The sequence below is a fragment of the Erpetoichthys calabaricus genome, chromosome 7 (assembly GCF_900747795.2).
Source record: "Erpetoichthys calabaricus chromosome 7, fErpCal1.3, whole genome shotgun sequence".
Taxonomy (NCBI): domain Eukaryota; kingdom Metazoa; phylum Chordata; class Cladistia; order Polypteriformes; family Polypteridae; genus Erpetoichthys; species Erpetoichthys calabaricus.
The window spans coordinates 65761842-65785351 of NC_041400.2; positions in this window are offsets into that span (position 1 = coordinate 65761842).

The following is a 23510-nucleotide window of genomic DNA, read 5'->3' on the forward strand; positions in this document are numbered from 1 at the left end:
ATAAAATAAAAATATCATGTCTGCCTTCTGTTATCTCTTAGTTTTTCTGTTAGAAGAATCCATTTGAAAAAAGAATTGTGTCCATAAAGCGATGTACATGTACATGTGTTTCAAAGAAACATTCATAACACTAGTGTATCACTGACATAATGTAGGATGAAACCATGATGGGACCGAGGTTTTTGAATTGAAGATCCCCCCTTCCCATCATTCACTGGTCAAGAGTCTGGTCTTCAATTCAGAAGCTTATTCCCATGTGAATGTGTTTCCTCTGTGTGCACTGTGTGATTTTCCAAAGGTATTTATTCAACGATATTTTGAGTAACTTGAGTTGTTTTGGATCAAATATTTATTTAAACTTAATTAATATTAATGAGAAATAGAAATAATAATAACAAACAATGTTTTCATAATTTAAACAGTCAGATGAAAACAATTGTAATTACAGTAATAAAAGCAAAATTACCCGAACACAAAAGTTGCCTTGTTTAAAAGGTAAAAAGAAAACTGCCTGAGCAAAACCCAAGGATGTCTTTGCAATAATTGTGCATACAGAAACAGCCTCTGTTGTTGGAGCTATTAGACAAAAATAAAATACTACTAAAATATATTTCCAAGAAAGCAGGAGCATCATTAAAAGAAAGTTGAAATGCCCCGGGGAAGTACATGATGGAAATAAAATGAGACAACCACCTATACAGAAAGCAGGATTATTGAAGATGGGAGAGTGTAAGTGCCATTTGGGGCAGTAATTCAAACGTCTTTCACCACCATGACATAAAATATTGGACACTAAAGGTCCCAAATGTTTGGCAAAAGATTTTAGTTTTAGTGCTGTGAAAGGGAGAAGAGAAGATCTAGCGGCAGCTATACTGGATTGAATGACAATATAGTCAAGGAGGACTAACACGACGGATTAACCTTTCCTATATTGGGTGCAGAACAAAAAAAACAATGATACAATTTAAAATTTGGTAGACTCCATGATGTATCACAAATTAGGTTAGAAAATGTAGCAGAGAGTCTCTTTTGTGAGATTTTTTTCTTTAAATTGTTTACTGTGGTCCAGAATTGGTCTCCACATATACCCATTCTATCAGAAAATCTGTTCAAACTAGTAACAAATAAAAAATATTTTTGGGTGGGATATTAATTTAAGTGAAAGCTCCTTCAAACTTTCAGCCAGTACTCTCAGAAAGTCTCTTACAAACCAATACAAGGTCTTAATTAGGACAAGATGCCAACAAGGGTTCAGGCTAGAATGGCACTGTGACAATGCTGGTGCCTGATGCCTTACTAGTAGTCTTTGCTATACTGCCAGTTATATTCTAATTTTTGCATTTTCAGTAAGTCACTTAATGTGCCAGGGCACTATTTGTGGATCATATTACAATTGTACTATACTTGATTTGTACATTTTCATGAATAAATAAAGATCATACTATGAATTAGTTTATTATTTGTACTAAGTACTATATAAATGTTTTAATCACACACATGACTGCTCTGTTGCAAGCTGACATTTTAAAAATCTTTTGTTTCCATGGAATGACAACAAACTGAATCTAAATTAAAGTACCATTTCATATTATCCAGCGTTAGAAGCGTCACATATGGAATTCTGTGTGCTTTAAATTCTTTACTTTAGCCAAAACAGAAAGTTAACAAGAAAGTTGAATGTACTGTACATTACTTAAATGGGTTAATTAGAAACAGGAGCCTTGACGCTTTTCTTCTCTGTGAAAGGCATCTTAACTCCGCCAACTCTGTGCTTGTTTGATCTTTAAGCTGTCACTAGGCTGTTGTGAAAATTGAGCAGAAAGCGGACTGGCCAGAACCCACTAAAGGGTTGCATTGTTTTAGATGGTGGTAAGTACATATCAGCCTTCACTTGCATGTCAAGCTTGTCAGGAACAGTCCACATATAATCAGAAAGATATCTGACCTCTGTGCTGTAACTTTTTGACTTTAAAAAAAAAAAAAAAAACACCACGTCTAAGACAAGAATATGGTGCATGAGCAAAAGCTGAACAATTCACCCAAGGACAGAGTGACTTCACAAGCTATGAACCTCATTTTAATAAGATTACTTTTTAAATATCCAAACTTCTGGAAACATGGGAAAATAGCTTGTCAAATTTAACAATGATTACATTGAGAATTGGCAGAATTGAGGCATCAGTGTGGTGCACTGGTAAGCTCTGATGTCTCACAGATGAAGTGACATTGCTTCAGATTGTGTCCTGATCCCTTTCTGAGTGGAGTTTGCTTGTTCTTTTTGTATCTCCATTGATTTTTCCCGGGTACTTCCATTTTCTTCCTATACCCAATAATGTCCAGGTTGGTAACAGAGTCTAAGTTGGTGCACAGTGGGCATGTGTGCGAGTGTGCTCTACGATTTATTAGAGTCTTATTTACAGTTGGTTCCTGCAATGCACTGAATGCTTCTAGGATACGTAGATTCTGGCCTCCTGAAATGCTCCAATACAGTAAGCGGTGTAACACAAGAATATCGAGAGTACTATTAATAAATCCAAAAATGTTAAAAACATGGCATCTCAATTTAAAAATAAAACTTACAAGGAGTGATGAAAAGGAAGAACAGAAATGTACAAAGTAAATAGAAAAATGAAATACTGTAGTCACTTTCAACCTTTTCTACCCAATGAATGTTTTGCCCACTTAGCCACCTCAGAGTACCTTCCCAAAAGCAACAAATTACTAATTTATTTTGCATCCCCCTCTGTCTCACTTTCTTTGTCTTTCTTATTCCTAACCATTTTTCCCGCCATAAATTGAGTATTTGCCCACAACACATCTACACACAGGCCCCACCACCTCTAATGCATTGTTATTTAAAACCACAGACATTTGTCTATGTTTTTGCCTTTCATCCACACAACCTCATCATTTTCAACCCCTTAAAGAAAAGATTTTTGAAAACACTCTCCAGGGCCCTATACTTCTGAATAAACATATTGTCAGTATTTCCATGTAGACTAGTGTAAATTTGGTTTACTAAAACTGATACTCCACTCATGCTCTGATTGTCTTGTTCTTATTTCATGGCCCTTGCCTAATTGGATCCTGCTCAGTACAACTCTTCATGAAAGAAAAGCCTAGCAGGTATAAAAGAGTTGCCATCCATGGCGCTTGTTGTGCTTCTTACCTGTATGCATCTAAATTGTGCTTTGTACATTTTGAATGCTGTATACATGCATAAAAAGCAAAATACTTACCGGTTGCTGAAGTTTTGAGATAAATCCCATGACCAGCAACATCACTGTTGTGGTAAAAAACAATCAGATCATAAATAAATTAGTTGACAGCCTTTAATTAAATGCTTATTAATTAAAATTAATCTGTTCAGTAACATATTCCGCAGCAAAATTAATAAATAGACTCTTATCAAAGTGGATGGGTGTAGAATCTAGCTGAGCTCAAAATTTAGCAGGAGAGAGAAACACAAAAGCAAAATTCAGTAAAGCAACATTATGGATGCACACACACTATTTATTTATCTATTGAATTAGTTTTGCAAATATTCTTTTGGTACAAGATGTACTCTGATTGCTGTGAACTCCTTATAATCAATCATCTCATGAATGATAATGTTTTTAAAGATAGACACCTTTTTTTTCAAGTGTTATATTTACATTTGCTTTATTTGTATTTAATGGCAAGACGACCATCACCCCTTCTAAAGACTGTTTCTTTCAACTGTAATCAGAACATTAACCTGACACATTGGGGGGGTAATCGGCTTTTGTTCCTTAAATAATTTCTAACTTTTTCTTTACTGTGAACCTGCTATAAGAGTCTTACCTCTGGTGATGGTTTTGAAAAAGCACACATAAAACCGATTTTTACAAGGTTTTGATATTTTCACTACCTAGTCCCCTCAAGGAGTTTGCCACCAATACATGCAGTGCATCCGGAAAGTATTCACAGCGCATCACTTTTTCCACATTTTGTTATGTTACAGCCTTATTCCAAAATGGATTAAATTCATTTTTTTCCTCAGAATTCTACACACAACACCCCATAATGACAACGTGAAAAAAGTTTACTTGAAGTTCTTGCAAATTTATTAAAAATAAAAAAACTGAGAAATCCCATGTACATAAGTATTCACAGCCTTTGCTCAATACTTTGTCGATGCACCTTTGGCAGCAATTACAGCCTCCAGTCTTTTTGAATATGATGCCACAAGCTTGGCACACCTATCCTTGGCCAGTTTCGCCCATTCCTCTTTGCAGGACCTCTCAAGCTCCATCAGGTTGGATGGGAAGCGTGGGTGCACAGCCATTTTAAGATCTCTCCAGAGATGTTCAATCGGATTCAAGTCTGGGCTCTGTCTGGGCCACTCAAGGACATTCATAGAGTTGTCCTGTAGCCACTCCTCTGATATCTTGGCTGTGTGCTTAGGGTCGTTGTCCTGGTGAAAGGTGAACCGTCACCCCAGTCTGAGGTCAAGAGCGCTCTGGAGCAGGTTTTCATCCAGGATGTCTCTGTACATTGCTGCAGTCATCTTTCCCTTTATCCTGACTAGTCTCCAGTTCCTGCCGCTGAAAAACATCCCCACAGCATAATGCTGCCACCACCATGCTTCACTGTAGGGATGGTGCCAGGTTTCCTCCAAACGTGACGCCTGGCATTCACACCAAAGAGTTCAATCTTTGTCTCATCAGATCAGAGAATTTTCTTTCTCATGGTCTGAGAGTCCTTCAGGTGCTGTTTGTCAAACTCCAGGCGGGCTGCCATGTGCCTTTTACTGAGAAGTGGCTTCCATCTGGCCACTCTACAATACAGGCCTGATTGGTGAATTGCTACAGAGATGGTTGTCCTTCTGGAAGGTTCACTTCTCTCCACAGAGGACCTCTGGAGCTCTGACAGAGTGATCATTGGGTTCTTGGTCACCTCCCTGACTAAGGCCCTTTTCCCCCGATCGCTCAGTTTAGATGGCCGGCCAGCTCTAGGAAAAGTCCTGGTGGTTTCAAACTTCTTCCACTTACGGATGATGGAGGCCACTGTGCTCATTGGGACCTTCAAAGCAGTAGAAATTTTTCTGTAACCTTCCCCAGATTTGTGCCTCGAGACAATTCCTTTGACTTCATGCTTGGTTTGTGCTCTGACATGAACTGTCAACTATGGGACCTTATATAGACAGGTGTGTGCCTTTCCAAATCATGTCCAATCAACTGAATTTACCACAGGTGGACTCCAATTAAGCTGCAGAAACATCTCAAGGATGATCAGGGGAGACAGGATGCACCTGAGCTCAATTTTGAGCTTCATGGCAAAGGCTGTGAATACTTATGTACATGTGCTTTCTCAATGTTTTTATTTTTAATAAATTTGCAAAAATCTCAAGTAAATTTTTTCACGTTGTCATTATGGGGTGTTGTGTGTAGAATTCTGAGGAAAAAAATGAATTTAATCCATTTTGGAATAAAGCTGTAACATAACAAAATGTGGAAAAAGTAATGCGCTGTGAATACTTTCCGGATGCACTGTACATGCCCAGTGTAGGCAAAAGTCACTGTTTGTCACTATGTGTTTTTTTTAGTACTTTTTTTTTTTTTTTGTTCTTTATTTCGTCTTATACAATTTCTCGTATTAGAAATTTGTTAGTTTTCGCATACCCCTTGGGGTCAGAGCGCAGGGTCAGCCATTGTACAGCGCCCCTGGAGCAATTACAGGTTAAGGGTCTTGCTCAAGGGCCCAGCAGAGTAGGATCTCTGTTGGCAGTGATGGGGATTTGAACCGGCAACCTTCAGGATACCAGCGCAGATCCTTAGCCTCAGAGCGACCACTCCACCCCAGATAGGGAGATTTACTAAACAATGTGAAAATGTCAGAGTGGACGGAAATCATTTTCATTTAGTAGAAGTAACCTCAATGAGCCCATATCAGTTTCAGACCACATCCCAGGGTTGTTTCACTCCTAAATGTTTTTCTAGTATATTAGCACTAGAACATAACATTCCTAAACTTGTTGAACAGATATTTGCCATTTTCTTCAATGACACTATTCATATCAAAACAATTTAGCAGGGTTTGATTTATTAAACTCCTCATTGCAACAGTTTTCATATGGTTTCAGCCAAACTCTTGTTCTAGTGATATAACACTTATTAAAAAGGTAGTTTTAAAAAAAGAGAGCATTTTTACAGGAAGTCACGGCCTCTTCCTGTGAGCAATTAATGAAGCAGCTTGTCAAAACTAGAAAAAAAACACAATTGTTGTCATGCTTCAGTCATCTAGTGACAGCCATTGACAGAGAGATTAAGTACGCATGTAGCTTATGATCAAGTGACAAGAATTGAACAAAAGTTATAGGTATACAGTACATTTACTTTTAATCAGGTTAAAGTTTAGTACATGTATGTATGGTAGCACAGCTCTAGCACTCCTGCCTCACAGTGCCAGGGTCTAAAGTACATGGAGTCTGGATGCTCTCCTCATGCATTTCTGTATCAGTGAGTGTGTTTAGCTACAGACAGTTACCTGCTTTAATACTGAATACTGGAAAATGTGTCAGTAATACCTCTCAATTAAGAAAACATTTGTTTTTTTTTTTGTTTTTTTTTGGTATTTGGCACACTATATTAAAACCCGAGGAATCCCTGAATACATTTAGTCCTTTATATGATATGAAGTAAATAACATCCATACACTTTTTTCTATCCCCATCCCAAGCCCCTGAAGATATGCCACCAGATCACACTGTTTAAACTTTTCTATGGCAAATAACTGGACTAAAACTAAACAGATGCTTTATTTATAAGTTTTTGTTACTGAATTGTATGCAGCACACTCTTTTCTGATTGGGTGTGTGGTTATACCCTGCAAAGGACTGGTGTATTGTCTGTCACAGTTACTTCTTGCCTTACACCCAATGCTGTTGTGATAATCACCGCTTTTCTGTGTGACCCTAAACTAAGCAGATAAAATGCACCCCTCAGCACATGCAGGATTGAATTCATATCTATAAATCCATGTCACTTGATTGCTTAACCTCTTCCTCATTAGGTGCCACTAGACAACCCAAGCATGTCTATACATGGTGTTACACCAATAGCAGTATGCAACATCTATGAAATGAAGCAACCTTTTTTTTTTGGAGTGTAGAAAATAAACTTTCATAAATATTAAAGACACTATCAGATATGACTGTACTTTCATTGCAGATCCCAGGGGAAGCATGTAAAGTGAAAACAGTAAAGGTCCCAGTACTGAGCCTTGCAAGACACCACATCTCACTTCTGTGTATAGTGGAGTACTGTCAGCATATTCCTGCACGTACTGGAATCCATCCATCCATTCATTTTCCAACCCACTATATCCTATCTACAGGGTCACGGGGGTCTACTGGAGGCAATCCCAGCCAGCACAGGGTGCAAGGCAGGCAGGAAACAAACCCCAGGCAGGGCGCCAGCCCACCACAGGGCACACACACATACACACACACACCAAGCACAATTTAGAATTGCCAATGCACCTAACCTGCATGTCTTTGGACTGTGGGAGGAAATCTGAGTACCCGGAGGAAACCCACACAGACACGGGGAGAACATGCAAACTCCATGCAGGGAGGACCCGGGAAGCGAACTCAGGTCTCCTTACTGCAAGGCAGCAGCGCTACCCACTGCGACACCATGCTGCCCTGTACTGGAATCAAATCAAGCAAGGACATTGCCTGTAAGCCAATGTCATTTTACAGCCTATGTAGTAAACTATAGTGGTCAATGGTGTCATATACTGTGCTGAAGTACAGAGGATATAAGAATGTTGTTTACAATACGTGTTAGTGCCATTTCTGTACTCTGACTGGTACAGAAGCCAGACTGGAATTTCTTAAATAAATTGTGATGGGTAAGGTGTAACTGAAGCAGACTGACAACAGTATTTTAGAGAGAAATGGTAAATTTGATATGGGCCTATAATTATTAAGTGTGTGTGGGTCTAGGACTGGCTTTTTAAGTAATGGTTTGATGACTGACACTTTCAGTGCATCAGGTACTGTGTCATGCAATAATGGATTGTTAATAATGCTAAGAATAGGTGCTGCTAGAACATTCATTGAACTTTTTACTAGTTTTGTTGGCACTGGATCTAGGGAACAAGTAGTAGGTTTCATTTTGGAAATTAAAGTTAAGACTTCTTGTTCTGTTATAAGAGAAAAACTTCCAAAGTGTTGAATGTAAGGCAAGACAGGGTTTTCCAAAATAGTATGCGGTTTAAACTATGATCCTGAGATTTGGGATCTTATATTTCTCATTAAACAATTTTGCATTGTTGTTCTGAATTCCCATTTATGAAATTGGCCACTATTCTAAACAGTACACAAGGATTATTATTGTTGTTATCGATTATTTTAGAATAATAGTCTGAGCATGCTTTAAACAGGGCTTCTTTATATTTAACACACTCTGTACAAGCATGCAATACCTGCAGCTTTGTTGTTCTCCATCTAAACTCCAGTTTTCGACACTGTAATTTAAGAGTTTGAGTGATCTCATTAAACCAGGGTGAGTTTCTATGTGCTTTGATCACTTTTGTTTTAAGGAGAGCCACTGCGTCCAGAGCATCTCTCAAGGTCCTATTATAATTTAATGTTAGTTGATCTAAATTGTTTTCTACAACTTGACTCAAAGTATCTAAAAATTCTGAAGTAGAATTACAATCTAGATCGCTGTCTTTGTTTTAATCTGTGAGTGTATTGGTAAGGGCAGAATAAAATCAAAGTAATAAAGGAGTGATCAGAAATAACTTAATTTAATGGAGTAATATTTAAATTTTGAATTGCAACTCTGTGTGTTAAAATTAAATCTAACGTGGTTTTGATTATCAGTTGGACCTTTGACAATCTGACAAAATCCTGCTGAATTTAACAAATAAGTAAAACATTTGCTAAACGTGTCACTTCCACATCAATGTATACATTAAAACCCCCCATCAACATTACACGATCATAATTTACAGCCAAATCAGATAAAAGGTTGCCAAATTCAGTCATGAACAATGAAAATGTCCCTGGTGATCTATAGACTAGCACTGCAATTGTGCTAAAATGTGTTTTAATATTTAAAATGAGTGCCTCAGCGGATGTAAAGTAGCCTACATTGCCTACAGCGATTTACATTTTTTCACATTGAATTATTCCAAGGTTACCTCCTCAACCAGTATCTCTCGATTTTATGAGGGAATATGTATCCATCTGGTGACACCTCAGCTTCGGGAAGAGTGTCATATTTACTAAACCAGGTTTCAATGAGAAGACACAAATCAGATTTTGTACTTAATACAATGTAATTTTCGAAAGCAGCTTTACTTCCAAGAGAATGAAGGTTTAATAAGCAGCATTTAAAACTGCAGAGATGTTTGTGAACAGGTGATATATTTTTTGTTTTAATTTGAACTGTTACTATTGCAGGAGCCTCTGGTGGAGGATCCAGTTTTATCTCTTGGTCTAATTATACACCTTAAATTATTGATAATCAAAAAATAAGGTTTGCATCATGACTAAATGTATAAGATGCCCCACAATAAGAATTATGGGTTACAGCTACAGGATGGTAACAGGTGAGATAAACAACAGCCTATGATTAAAGATCACAAAACCGCGACCTGAGTGGTGCTCTGATCAGTCAGCAAGGCAGTTTTGCTGCCATATTTTGGGATAAAACAAAAGATCACCTCTAGTTAGGATGAAGACCATCTTTTTTAGAAAATCCAGGCCTTTCCAAAAAAATCATCCTAATTGTTCAAAGGTTCTGTTTTTATGTGCACACCAGATTCCTAACCAGTCCAGGAATGCAATCTGGTATAAATCACATCCCCTCTATATAATCTTAGTAGGAGTCAGACACAATTAAATTCTGACATTTTCTTTTTGCCTTGGTGCATAGAGAGATGAAGTTCCCCTTTAATATCTTAGATTACTATAATCATTGTTAGTGCAAACATGCAGCAATAAGGTAGATACTTCATTATTGGCAAGAAGATCCAATTGAGCCCCTATATCAGATATCTTCACCCCAGGGAGGCATTTAATATTAACTGGTAGTTTAACATAGTTTTGAATTCTAACATTCTACACTATGGAATCACCAATTAAGAACACTTTATTGTTCTCAGGATCCAAAGGCGCACTGCATAGTCTGAGAATCCATTCTGGGTTTGAATTGGTAACCTGGGTGCCGAGAGACTAAGTTTTGGCTTTATTAGACCCCTTTCTCACGGTTACCCAGTTGCCCTGTGGCAGAATTGGTGCTGCTGATTTCCTCCAACTCACATATTTTCACAACCAACTCTAAACTAACTAAGCACTTTTGGCAGGTGAAGCTGTCTGTATTGTAAGCTGGAAAACCTGAACTGTACATGCTGCCATACACACAACACATAAACGTGGCCTTGACAGACAGAGAACACATACAACTTATGTTCAGCACAGAATTAACACTAGAATTACCAGAGTCTACGAAAAAACTTGTAGATCCGGCCCACCTTAAAACCGTTCTCACCTCTCTTTTGTCTTCTAAATGTGCCGATTAAGACGAGCCAGCAAGCAGCTGGCTATTCCATCCCCCACCGTCGCAGAAGGTTCACTAAGTTTTCCCAGCTCATGCCTTGTTTGATTATCTGGGAGTGACTGAACTGCTAGAGTTTTAGAGTACGCGAGCAATGGTACGAGAATGCAGTTAGACTTTTTTTGGGCACATACACCACACTAGTGTTTAGATCTGGACGGTGTAGCGTTGGCGAGCTCTGTAAGCCGTGCTGTTTCTTTGAAGGACAGGTGATTGGCAGGATGACGCCAGACTTTTGCCTTTACGCCTGGTGCAGCTGCGTTGTTCTTTTATGTGAGTTGACATTTCTTGCGGGGAGGGAATCTGTTTTCTCCGATCTGAGTTCACCTCTGTTATACCGCGTCTTTATTTGAAAACAGCAGTGTCAGATCGGGGCGAGCGTGAACACTAACTTTGACAAGCTCTATAAATTTACAGTGGTTGTTACAGACGTAAATCAAATGTATGTTTTTATTGTATAACTAGTCATTAAGCCCATTACAATAACGGGCACTAGAACAGTAGTGCATAAACATTAGTAGGAACAGTCTATATTAAATGGCAAGAGACTTTGACCTCATTCTGTTTGTTGGTCGTATTGTTCTCGCCCCGATCTGACACTGCTGTTTTCAAATAAAGACGCTCTATAACAGAGGTGAACTCAGATCAGAGAAAACAGAAGCTATCCCCCGCAAGAAACGTCCCCTCACATATAAGAACAACGCAGCTGCACCAGGCGTAAAGGCGAAAGTCCGGCATCATCCTGCCAATCACCTGTCCCTCAAAGAAACAGCACGGCTTACAGAGCTCGCCAACGCTACACCATCCAGATCTAAACACTAGCGTGGTGTATGTGCCCAAAAAAAGTCTAACTGCATTCTCGTACCATTGCTCGCATACTAAAATGTCAGCAGGTATTTTTCGTTGCACTACACGTGTAATTTGTGAGCATGCCCTTGACGATCAAATAGAGGAAGCTCTGCAGTATACTTGTGACTTTATGCTGTAGGAAGATAAGTAAATAAAGTAAAACTAGTAAAACTAAAAAAAAGACGCTAACTTTGACAAGTACTATACATTTACAGGGGCTGTTACAGTCACAAATCAAATGTATGCTTTTATTGTATAATATTAACAATAAGAACAGCTTACTACTCAAAACGTTTATTTTGGAAGACGTTAAGACTCGAACCCAGAACCTTATGAGTTGGAGTCGGCAGCTCTAACCAGTATACTACCCAAGAAGGCAAGACTGCAAGCAGCACTAACTTGATTTCTTTTTCTTTTTTTTTGTTATAGCCTTAGAAAAAAGCGCATTTGTTCTGTTATACTTTTATCTTTTGTGAAAGTGTATAAAGATATTTGGAATTCAGGCTTCACACATTATAAACTTCATGCCTACATTTTGTCGATTATTATTAAAACATGAAAAACTTTTCTGTTTTAACGATGTGTTTACTGTGCATAGACCGTTGTAAACACGGAACACACATGAAATGTAAGTGTTCCAAATAACGATATAGTATTTATAAAAGGTGTCATTTTGCATGACTTCTCACTCTATATAGCTCTAAGCAACTGACAAGTAGGTAAGCAGACTTGAGCTGAGAAAACTGTGCCGGTGGGGGGATGTCATAGCAGACTGCTTGCTGTTTGCTGCTTATCAACACATTTAAAGGACAAAAGACGCTGACGGAGAAGTGCGAAGCATTTTAAGGTGGGACGGATCTACGAGTTTTTTCGTAGGCTCTGGTAATTTTAGTGTTAATCTTTATCCTTCACTGCAGTAACTTCAGTGCTTTCTACATTTCAGCTCAATTACTAGGAGTCAGTCGGCTTTAAGCTTTCACCACCCGCTAGGCAATCGACTTCAGCTTTGCAATGTTGGTTACTTCTCCTCGTTGGTTGTTGGCTTTACTCTAGTTGAAGTTACTGGAGGATTTTGATTCGTTTTTTTCAGGTGCTTGTAAAAAACTATGTGCATGAGTGAAATGTCGCTCTCCTGTTCGTTCTCTGCTATTCTCATATTTTTCATGTAACAAGTCCTAACCTTTAAAATCAAACCACAATACCAAAGTCAAAGAAATCATGTAGTATGAGTTTTAAAAACAATGAATTAAACAAAGATAAAGAGTTGGGGGGCACCATCTTGGTGACCCTGCATAAACTGGATGAAATAAAGGGTTCACCGACAAAAGCGCGATAGACATATGAGCACTGACAAAACCGCGAAGGACAAATGAGTGCCGACAAAATCGCTAACTGGTTTTCGACAAATGTGCGCCGTTAAAATCACCACAACAAAATCGCGAGAGAGGCCAAGAGAGTGGGACGCGTACGTGCGCATTATGTACACATTATGTGCTAGGTTATAATGCAGTTAGAAGAAATCAATTGAATAACACTATCAAGATGTCTTGCTGCAGTTCTTCCTACATATGCATGGCGTGATCTTAAGGACTATCTGCGTGCCGTGTCTCATAATATTGACTTCTAAAATAAACATTATTATATATGCTTTAAACTAGTCATCGCGATTTTGTCGGCACGATTTTGATGCCAAGTTTTAATCGGTGTTATTTTGTCAGCGCTCATATGTCTATCGCGCAAATGTCGGGTCACTGAAATAAAGTATAAAACAAAAAGTGCAATAGTTGTAGAATTGTTTTTTCAGACTGGAGTTCAATCTCAAACTGGCAACAAGATGGCCGGTTCCCGGGTTAAGAGGTCATGAGGCAGTAAAGGGCAGGTCCAGAAGGATGGACAATAGAAGTGACATCAGCAATGGAGTGGCTGTCCATCCTTCACTCTGCATAGAGAGAAGGAGGTATTAACACACTACGCCAGCCCCTGGTCCGGTGGGCAATAACCAACACCAAAGCCCTTAAACTGTCTCCCATGTGCATGGATGTGACAGTAATAATAGTAGTATTGTCAAGTACATAGAGTACTGTGAAACTCTTACTTATGCCTACCCACATGCTGCCTTGTCTCAGCTAGAAAGTGTTCTGCCTTCTTATTAGAGCACCTAAACATATTTTTCTATGTGCCAAAGCTGAAGCACTTCTGTGAGTTCGTGAGTTGCTTGCCTATCAGCATTCTATAGAAAATTCTGGTTTGACTCCGTGTCTCATGCCACCCTTCTTATACCATCAACCGATTGTAAAGAGTTAAAAGGAATAAAGGAAATCTGAATTTTAAATAATTGCCCATCCTCTGCTGAAAGACCATATACAGTGGTCCAGTGGATAATTGTTTAGCCTGAGCCAGCAACAAACCCCCTTCCAACACCATGTTATTAAGCCAAACTCGGAATGGTGAGAAGTCCTTTCTGTAGCTGCATTGAAGCTAATAAAGGTAGGTGAACAAAGACCTTTATTGTACAGACATAAAATCCCACCAGCAGGCAGTTGTGCTACCCGGTAGGGGAGTGGTATTACTATTCTGACTGATGGTTTCCTTTTCATTACAAAACTCTGCTACACCCATATAAGGATAGCTAGAGAGATGAAAGGAAGACAAAGAGGCCAGAGGCTGGATCAGTTTCTCTCTCAGATTTGAGCTAATTATGATGAATACTGTAAAGAAACAAAATACACTGTAGTACCTGTTGCTTCTATGGGATCATATCCTATACAGTTGTACATTGAAAGAAATGCTTCCTTTAGCTAATTTCATTTGTTTTTCTTTTCATGTAACATTTTTTTGTTATAGACTACATAATTTGTGAGGAAAAAATTTTTTTTTTTTCTTCATCTCAAAAATTTCAAACCTATTATTATATGGCATAAACCCAATGGAAAATCACACGCAAATCAAGCCTGTTTTTGCTCTGTTACTGCAATTATCAAATCAAGTCCAGTAATTACATCAAAAATGCTTTTGCAAGCAGTACAAGTGTAGTTCACTTGCAAAATGTTCATCCAGAAGAGGTAATCTGGATCCATGTGAGACTGCCCTTTTGAATTCTGTTCCAGTGCACTGTACACAAGCTTTTGTTTAATTTGATTTTATTTTCTCCCTGAAAAAAATTTAAATGTGGCAACAGGCACCCAGAGAAAAATGTGATAAGTTTATCTATAAAGTGAAAGAGTTCAGTGCTCTTGGGGCAGAATATACTCACACAGTAAGCATTAGAGGCCTTAACTTCATATTATATCGGATGGTCTCTGGTTGTTTTATGAGAATAAAACTCCCTCTAGGTTATCTTACTCTATTTGGGACTGAGCAACAGAGGACTAATCAGGTTCATTTGCAAGCAAAAAGGATGAGGTGAACATACTGTATAGTTGCAGTCCAACACCATGACCTCCCTGCCCTTGTCTGGGTGTCCCAGTGGAGGTATGGATGAAGAGTTGCATTGACGGGCCAGTTTGACCAGCTAGTAGCATATGGAAGGGTTTAACCTCAGAACTCAGAAGCCATAGTAGTTGAGGCTGTGGAAAATAGGGGGCATATTAATTTATATCACAAAGTTTCCCTCCCCTGCAGACTCCACCACATCTAGAAAAACATAAAAAATAAAAACCTGAGGCTGGGGAGTTGGTCTCATGCGTTACAGGAGATGGATGTCTGAAGCGGAATTCCATTAGCAGTGGTGTTGTTTTTTCTCTTTTTTTTATCATCCCGAGGTATCCTGTAATTACTCAACGTGAAGAGGCTCATTTACATTATATGCAAGCATATATTAACATGACCGGTAGAAACAGCTGCAAATTCCGAATGCAAAGTACTTTGAGACAGAATTGCTGCACTGAAAGATGAATGTAAAAGGAATAATATTAGAATCGAAGGTCTCCCTGAGAATTGTGAAAGTCCAAACTCAATGAAATTTTATAGTTGAACTATTCTCTAAAATAATTGGAAAGGACTTCTAATCAGACGACAAGATAGCAGTAGCTTACCGCATACCAGGATCACAGGGATCAAATTCCTCTAAACTTATGACTCTCTTCGTGCGTTTTCAAAAATTACAATTTAAACTACACATAATGTTACTTCTCAGACAGAAATATGAAATTATATATGAAAATAAACACATTTGTGTTTTCTCGGATTTCTCACCCTCAACAGCTGCTAAATGTGAAGCATTTTACAACATTAAGCAGCGCTTACGGAAAGCCATACTGAAAGTGGACATTCAAGGCAAGCTCTACATTTTTACTTCTACGGAGGAAGCAGAAAAAGAGCTAAAAAAAACTGATCCCTACACTTTTTTGAAACACAATTGTGGGTCGCATTCTGTCCTGGCATGGCAAAGAAGATCTTACTGGTTGTTTGATCCACCTGCAATGATACTGGTACCATAATTATACATCCTATTTACTTCTTAGACATTTTTTGTTAATGGCTTATGTTTTAATTACAATTACAGTCATATGAAAAAGTTTGGGAACCCCTCTTCATTTTTTGGATTTTTGTTTATCATTAGCTGAGCTTTCAAAGTAGCAACTTCCTTTTAATATATGACATGCCTTATGGAAAAAGTAGTATTTCAGCAGTGACATTAAGTCATAACAAAATTAGACAGGTGCATAAATTTGGGCACCCCAACAGACATATTACATCAATACTTAGTTGAGCCTCCATTTGCAAATATAACAGCCTCTAGAAGCCTCCTATAGTCTTTGATGAGTGTCTGGATTCTGGATGGAGGTATTTTTGACCATTCCTCCATACAAAATCTCTCCAGTTCAGTTAAATTTGATGGCTGACGAGCATGGATAGCCTGCTTCAAATAATACCATAGATTTTTGATGATATTCAAGTCAGGGGACTTTGATGGCCATTCCAGAACATTGTACTTCTCCCTCTGCATGAATGCCTTTGTAGATTTCGAACTGTGTTTTGGGTCATTGTCTTGTTGGAATATCCAACCCCTGCTTAACTTCAACTTTGTGACTGATGCTTGAACATTATCCTGAAGAATTTGTTGATAGTGGGTTGAATTCATCCGACCCTTGACTTTAACAAGGACCCCAGTCCCTGAACTAGCCACACAGCCCCACAGCATGATGGAGCCTCCACCAATTTTGACAGTAGGTAGCAGGTGTTTTTCTTGGAATGCGGTGTTCTTCTTCCATCATGCAAAGCGCTTTTTGTTATGACCAGATAACTCAATTTTTGTCTCATCAGTCCAAAGCACTTTGTTCCAAAATGAATCTGGCTTGCCTAAATGAGCATTTGCATACAACAAGCGACTCTGTTTGTGGCGTGAGTGCAGAAAGGGCTTCTTTCTCATCACCCTGCCATACAGATGTTCTTTGGGCAAATTGCACTGAATTGTAGAATGATGTACAGATATACCATCTGCAGCAAGATGTTCTTGCAGGTCTTTGGAGGTGATCTGTAGGTTGTCTGTAACCATTCTCACAATTCTGCGCATATGCCGCTCCTGTATTTTTCTTGGCCTGCCAGACCTGGGTTTAACAGCAACTGTACCTGTGGCCTTCCATTTCCTGATTACATTCCTTACAGTTGAAACTGACAGTTTAAACCTCTGAGATAGCTTTTTGTAGCCTTCCCCTAAACCATGATACTGAACAATCTTTGTTTTCAGATCTTTTGAGAGTTGCTTTGAGGATCCCATGCTGTCACTTTTCAGAGGAGAGTCAAAGGGAAGCACAACTTGTAATTGACCACCTTAAATACCTTTTCTCATGATTGGACACACCTGTCTATGAAGTTCAAGGCTTAACAACCAATTTGGTGTTGCAAGTAATCAGTATTGAGCAGTTACATGCATTCAAACCAGTAAAATTATAAGGGGACCCATATTTTTGCTCAGCCAGTTTTTCACATTTGATTTAATTTCATACAACTAAATACTGCTTCACTAAAAATCTTTGTTTGGAAAACACCCCAGTACTCAGATGTTCCTATGAAATGAAAGACATACTACTGTTATCTTTTTTGTTGAAAGTAGAGTAAATTATTATGCAGGCTGAGAGAGGTTCCCAAACTTTTTCATATGATTGTATATGCATATATGTATGTATGTATATGTAAGTATGTGTATGCGTTTTTGTTTTGGACGTGTTCTGTCTCTAGGTATATCAGAGGACTGGGACTTTGTGAAGTGTGGTCTAGCCTCACGTGGGGAGGCGAAATGGGGGAGGTGGGGGGACTAGGGGGGAAGAGAAAGAGAACAAGCTATTTCTATCCATCCATCCATCCATTTTCCAACCCGCTGAATCCGAACACAGGGTCACGGGGGTCTGCTGGAGCCAATCCCAGCCAACACAGGGCACAAGGCAGGAACCAATCCTGGGCAGGGTGCCAACAAGCTATTTCTAATCTATCCTTTTTAGCCTTAGAATTGTAAGTGCCAATGTAACATTAAGCAATAACTCCTGGAAAAACTGAAAATTGAGGTCAAAGCCGACTTATTTGAAGTTAAGACTATAAAATGACAGCAAAGGTTCAGAAGCAAAATCTTCATGACCAAACAGTTAACTTTGTGAGCTGGAATGTAAAGGGCTGAATCATGAATTAAAGAGAAAAAAAAGTGTTCTCTCTACTAACAGGATTAAATGCTAATACAGTGGAACCTCAGTTTGTGAATAACTTGATTTATGAGTGTTTTGCAAGACGAGCTAAACTTTTTAATAAATTTTGACTTGATAAACGAGCGAGGTCTTGCAATACGAGTAGTATGTATACGCTTTGTCTGCTGAGCGTCATGTGATCACAACTGAGCTGATGGTTCTTCTCTCTCTCGCTGCAGGATTGTGGGCAATCGTCTCCTATTCTCCGTCTGAGTCGGCGTGCCTCACTCTTATAGTCAACATCCGTACGAGAGTATACTGTTTACTACAGCATTGTGACTGTGTGTGTGTGTGTGTGTGTGTGTGTGTGTGCTGTGACGTGCGAGTCCCTGTCTTGCACCCCAAAACACGAAGCTGAGTCTCAGTACTTTAGAAACATCAGCTTTATTCAGCTTGAAACAGCAACAGCGCAGTTATTTATTGTAGTGGGATCTGCCACTCTCCTATACACAGACACAGCAGTCAGGCAGGGTCGTGGCCAAGTAGTACTGTGCCCTGCGCATTTATAATGTTCCTTGTTCCCTGTATCACCCATCGACGGCTGGCGCTTATAGCATGTCCGCAATCTTTTTGGATTCGCTTTTATGGCGAACTGCTACAGCGCAGGGAGTCTGTGTTTGCTTTGGGACGCTCTTCTGCATGTCGTCCCGTTGGGTGGAATCCCACAAGAGTTTAGAAACTCACTCACACCAGTTATGATTCTTTTCAAAGGTAAAGTGCGGGTTAATTTGTTTTATGTATTTTTACTTTATGCTTTGTATTAATCATTTTTATATGAATAGTTTTGGGTTGTGGAACGAATCATCTGACTTTCAATTATTTCTTATGGGGAAATTCACTTTGATATACGAGTGCTTTGGACTGCGAGCATGTTTCCGTAACGAATTATGCTCACAAACCGAGGTTCCACTGTATAGTATTTTTACAGGAGACCCACTTATTAAGCAAAGATCAGTTTTGGCTGCATAGAGACTGGACTGGCCAAATATTCCATTCCAGTTTTATAAAGAAAACTAGAGGTGTGGGAATTCTTGTACATAGAGCAATAACGTTTGTAGTAACAGATGAAGTATCTGATCCTGAAGGGAGATATGTGATTGTCATAGGTAATTTATTTAACTGTAAAGTGATTTTGATAAATATCTACATGCCCAATGTAAATGATAGGGACTTCATCCAAAACGTATTTGCATCCATTCCCAATGTGAACACTCATAAAATTATAATGGCTGGTGACTTTAATTGTGTTTTAAATCCAGACCTAGACAGGTTTCCTGCCACAGTGGCGATGACGTCTAACACTGCATAAACAATTAAACAGTTTGTAATATATCACAACTTATCAAACCCCTGAAGATTTCTAAACCCAAACTCAACAGCATATTCCTTCTACTCATTAGTGCATCACTGCTACTCAAGAATTGATTATTTTTTTATAGATAATAATTTCTTGCCTACGCTTAAATCTTGTAAGTACGCTATTGTTATCTCCGACCAAGCTCCTCTGATCATGGAGCTAAAATCATTATGCCCCATATACTTATCTCGCAGATGGCATCTTAACCCACTTTTATTAGCAAACGAGAGCTGTACAGAATTTATATCCAAGCAAATCAATTTCTTTTTAGAGACAAATACATCCTCTGAGGTTTCTGCAGGAATACTCTGGGAAACTCTGAAGGCTTTCTTAAGAGGACAGATTATCTCATATCTTACCTACAAAAATAAACTGGAAAAAACCTGATGCTGTACTGAGGCAAGATTTTGCTGCTTCATCAGATATTTCCATCCATTTTTGCATGGCGAATTTTATAGGTCTGTACTATAGTCTATAATTACTATACCACTTCTATGCTCTCATCAATGCTAATTGCACCATATTTGTCCATCTGCCTGAAAAGGCAGACAATTATCAACAAGAGCTAGGAATTAGTATCATTCTCTTGACAAGACACAGCAATACAGTGTCTAGTTGGTAGATGTTCAAATTAAGTTTTCTGAAAAGCAATGGTTTAACATAGAAATCAACATAAAACATCTGTTGCTGCATGCTGTGGCTGCCTCTTTGGCAAGAATGTGTGGCAGGCATACTGCCAGGCTGTCTTTGTGTGGCTGGGGCAGCAGCAGAGGTCGCGGTCACAGTGCATTGCAATCTAGTTTCCACCTCTTATCATTGTTAAGTGGCAGTCCTCCCAGGCGAACAGTGCCGTAGACATGTCAGCTACTTGAACCTGTTCAGCACCATGATTAGCTGGGGACCAGTCAGTTGAAGCTGGAACCTCACATTCATTTTCGATCGCTTGTATCAAAATCAGAGATCGACAAGTCATGGTCCAATTCAGAGAGAATAGGCAAAACTCCATCCACAGAGTATTTTGCTTTACACGTATGCTTTGATCTCTCGCAAGGTGTCAGGGCCATTTTTGCTGTTGTTTGTGCCTTGCTACTTACGAGAGTGCAGGAAATCCGGGTCAAAACCAATGAAGCTAACTTTCCATCTAGCAATGAGAGTCCAACTAAAATATAACGGTTGGTTTTGTCACCATTTACAGTTGATTACCATCATCAACTCCTCCTTTTGACAAATGTTGATATCAGCCCTGAAAGAGTTAAAAATACTCTGGGGATGACCCTAGGTTAGATGTAGCTTCAGTCAGATTGGCCAAAATAAGAGTTCCAGGGAAAGTGACAGTTAATATAGGTCAACCACTCACATTTCTGATGACAGACATCCCAAGAGAAATATGTAGAAGTGTATAAGGAGGTGGGTACAGAAGTTTGTTGAAGTAAATTGGTTGTTTGACCAATAAACACCCTTGTACAAGACAATATGCCTCTTTCACTACACTCAGAAGAGAGTCCAGATGATACTTGCAACTGTGTGAGATGTTTTGGAAAACTTAACTGTTACAAGGCTTCTGGGCATTATGCCAATGTCTATGCACGTATAGATAAGACATGGGAGCTTCATGAGGTGTTGATATACTTTGTTTAGGGATTATTTAAATAAAGCCCTGTTGTTCCCTGAAACTAAAGAACATGTTTATACTGCAGACTGTTCTAATAAGTAAGAACTGACAGTTGTTTAAAGTGTGTGGCTTGGTAATAGTTTGACAGTACTTTGCCTCCACAGAACCCATTAACAATATTTTCTGTTGGCTCCTTTTTATGGTTCTATAATGGTTTCAGGCAAAATCATGCCGTCTAAGGGTTCTAGGAATTGATGTAATTTTACTAGGTATAAGTCTGCCTCCTCTGTTCAATTTATTTTTGTATGCACTCTCATTGTGCTGTAAAAAAATCACTAGTAACTACAATTACAAACTTACAATTTACAATTTACTAAATTAGTAATTTGTAGTATTTACATAAATTTATATAATTAGTAAAGCCACAGATTTGTTTAAATGGACAAGAAACAAATGAAGGCTCAATGGTGAACAAGGAGGTAGGATTCAGTATTTGCCAAATAACTCCACCAAATTCTACAGGGACATGTATAGTAACACATGATGCTGAGTAAGTAGGATGCAGAAAGACTGCCACTGGACGGAGGATCTGTTACAAAAGCTGCTAAAGAGATTGCCAGACAGCTTAATGAACAGTAAATGTCTGTGCTGGTCTGGAATCTTATTGACATGGTGCTGACACTCCCATATGCCCACAATCCTTTCTGCTGGTAAATCAAAAGGTGAATGAAGAGATGGTACATGAGATGGAGTCATCATATAGCCGGTGGGTAGTATTTGGTAGCCCCAGTAGTTTAATAGAGCAAACATTCTGGCAGAAAAGCAGGCTCAAAAATTTTTCATCTTTAAGCATTATTCAACTAGCTAGTGCCATAAACAAAAGCAAACAGAGATTGGCAATTCCCCGTACAACCTGGATTGTCCCATACTTCTTTCAACAGATGAAGATCAGCAACAAATCGTCCAGGTGGCACTTGTTTTGTTGCTTGAAGTCTCAGCACTAGTGCTGATCTTCAATTTTTGCCAAAAAGTGTTATTCACAGCAGATTTTTGTCATTGTGACTTTTGACATTAGCAGTGGTAGGCTATAGCAAGGCATGCTTGTATACAACAGGGTTGTAAAAAGTGCTCTTAAACTAGATACTGTTTAGTGGTAGATACTCTAAATTTAAACTGGTACTTATCTCTACTCATGCAAACACACTCTTTGTGGGTACTTAGGGGACTCAGTTGGGTGCAACAGTTACTAATGCCTTTTCCCTCTTTAGTTCTAGAATGGAGGAAGATACCACTGAGAACCTCTAATTTCATTTATGCTCCTGTTCCAGAAGTCCCACCCCTTCTGCCCAGATTGCTATACAAACGCAGGGCAAATTGGAACTTAAAGGTTAAAGGTGATGCTTTTTAGGATTGGTAGTGCTGCAGTAGTTAATGGTGTCCTTATACTCGAGCAACTGTCTTATCTACCTAGAAAACATAGTGGTCAGTGGATCTTTCTCGGACATTGCTTTAACCATCTTCTAGGAAACGCCAGTTTTTAATTCATGTATTCCAAAAATAAATTTGTTGTCCAAGGGATTTAGGCATTGCAGCACTATTACAATTGGGCCTTTTGTTATAGAAAATGAACTACTGTATGACCCAGCTGGAGCTTAAATTTCCTGCATTTGATCAAATAGGTATCTGTCATCTGGGTGTTAAAATGTAAGCACTTTGAGGTACAGGTGGTACAGCTGCAGGCTTTTGCCTTCAGCATTATTCAGAGTGAAGACACTCTGAATTCCTTCTCTGCCATGGCTGCACCAGACTAGAGAATAACAGCACTGGTTATAGTGGTTATAGTGCATGGCCCTGGTAGGAGTAGCTGAGGACTAGTAACCCTACAAGGGGAAAAGCCTAATCTGCTGCCACGCTTCTTGTGTCAGTCGTCAAATTACAACCTGGCTTTAATATGTGTCCTGAACACAGTGTGGAATTGCTTACTTCCTCATGAAAAAGGCTTTGGTGACCAGGAAAAGGAAATCCCATAATGTTCAAGATTCTGCATCCCCTACATCAGCTGATTTACTGTTCTTGTTGCATGCAGGATATAAATCTACATGTGTAGTGCTATGATTTTTGACCTATCACAAGAACTCACTAACACTCAAAGAATTAGTCACCAGATTGAGCCCAACAAAGTGTGCACTTGTGACAGTGGACTAGTTCACCAAGTAGCCCAACATGTATTCAATTCTAGACCATAGCACCACTAACACAGCTGAGTATCTCTTGGAAGTAATGTATTGCCACACATTTGGGGCCCCTGAACAACTACATGAAATTTATTCCTGACTGGAAACAGGCAGATGATGCAACACGACTGTTATGTCTTGGTGCTTTGGAAGACTATCACTTATCCCAGTTTGGTGGCATAGATT